The 1,926-nt window shown below is 44.2% G+C and overlaps 1 protein-coding gene across 1 annotated transcript in view; it reads right to left on the bottom strand.

Moving 5' to 3' along the window:
• Positions 1–1,926, bottom strand: part of LOC106805161 (protein turtle-like) — a 44,881-nt gene that overhangs the window by 17,240 nt on the left and 25,715 nt on the right. The window lies entirely within an intron of this gene.

Genomic DNA, 1,926 nt, shown 5'->3' with positions numbered 1-1,926 from the left:
ATATATATATATATATATATATATATATATATACAAGGGTCCCAAACTAGCATTGAGCAACCGCGGCTGCCCCGTTAACAGCAGCATCGCAAGGAAAAATGTCACGATTCATTTTACACCCATCGGAAAAAAATACGTCCGAGAATTATTCGCCGAACGTACACCCAAACGCGGCAACGACTCTTTATACCTTTGTACCTTTTACGCGAATACGCAAAGGATAGGATTGCACCTGCCACGCTCAGCGCTCCACGGCTGACGGTGCGCGCGCCCGCGTTTGTGCGTTTTCATCTTCTAGCTGTTGTAACTGACAGCAGCTGTGAGCCGCACTTGAAAACGTTAAGAAGTTGCGTGCGGCTTCGCTTCAAACGACTCGAAGCCGACGCGAGAAAGCTGTAGTGGGGGCTGCACGGCAAAGTATTTCGCCGCGGGCGGTTCACCGACGGAGAGGGACATTGTTTCGCAAATTAGATTCGATCGCTAATTTGCGCGCGAGATGTACGCCGGTAAGTTTCTTAACTAGCTTTGTGATTATTCTGCTTAATGTACCGCCGCGTCGCCCAATTACGCGATAGTCGGTATTACCTTGTGACTCCACCCTGTTCGGGAGAGGGGAAAGGAGCACACGTCGGATCAGTGGGGACCAATCGAATACATCGATCCGTCAATAATCGATAATCAATCCATCAATAATCGATAATAGATCCATACATAACCAATCCATCGATAATCGATATCATCAGTAGGGTCTAATCGAATACACTTTCGAAGCAGAAGGCAATAAGACGCGAACATCGATCACACGCGCATTTTCTATACATCTGCCATCGCTCCGAACCCCTCCCCACCCCCACCTCTCTCCTTACCGCCTGTCTGCCTGCCAGAGCAGACAAATACGACAGCTGTGACGCAACGACCATTACCTTTTTCCAGAATACGGAAGGTATCGGCGTTCCTGTCGCGTTGCAGAAGAGCAGCACGCTGTCACCTGCTTTATAATACTGTAGAGGCGGAGGTGTGTCTGTGAATTTTGGTGGTGCTGAAAAAAAGAGAGAGAGAAATGCGTGAGATTATCATTAAGGGTTATTAGCATAACGTATAAACACATTATACAATACGCTGCACAGACGCAGAGTTCCTTTACCTGCATCATTAATGTGACAGAAATTACATTACACTTTCTTTTCCCGCGGCTATTTAATGTGCTAATGCTGTGAAATCGTAAGATGTTGAAAAAAAGGGGCAATTTCCATTTTATCTGGCTCATGCATAAGAACAACTTTGGAAATATTATTCTATATCCTAAGAGTGATTGATAGGTTATAGGCAATGACCATCCCAGGCGTTATGTGCCCACCGCGTGCATTAGATAGCCAAAGCTCTGAAAATTCAAATTTTACAACTATATATTATATACATCAATGTGTATGCGTGTTGTGAGCGTACATGCTTGCTTGTCAGTGTTCGTGTATCAGTGCGTGAACGTGTACTTATACGCATGTAAATGTATGTGTGCGTATGATTTAGCGCGCGTGCGCGTGCGATACTTGTAGTAAGGTTAGGAAACACGTCTCTTAGCAAATCCACAATTACAAAATCTAATTGTTTCACGATAAATACGCGGATACGGGCTGCATGTCGGATAAGGCCCTAAAACTAAGACTTTTAGACCGAGTTGTTCCCCGATGGCACCACTGGCATATCCGACAAATTTATTGCGACTTACACCACCTAGCTGTTGACAGAACGATTGCGCACACATCATCAAAGTCATGACTATAATATGAAGCCTATACTATATTAGATTGCGATATGATGACATGGATCGAAGAAATATATTGACTTAGGCCTATATACACTTGCACGATAACCATATCCCGTGCGTTTCTGTTACATGGCATTATTGTTGTTGTTGTTGTTATAATA

Source organism: Priapulus caudatus, unplaced genomic scaffold (genome assembly GCF_000485595.1).
Source record: "Priapulus caudatus unplaced genomic scaffold, Priapulus_caudatus-5.0.1 Scaffold103, whole genome shotgun sequence".
NCBI classification, from domain to species: Eukaryota; Metazoa; Priapulida; class Priapulimorpha; order Priapulimorphida; family Priapulidae; genus Priapulus; species Priapulus caudatus.
This window is presented reverse-complemented; position numbering and strand designations above follow the sequence as displayed.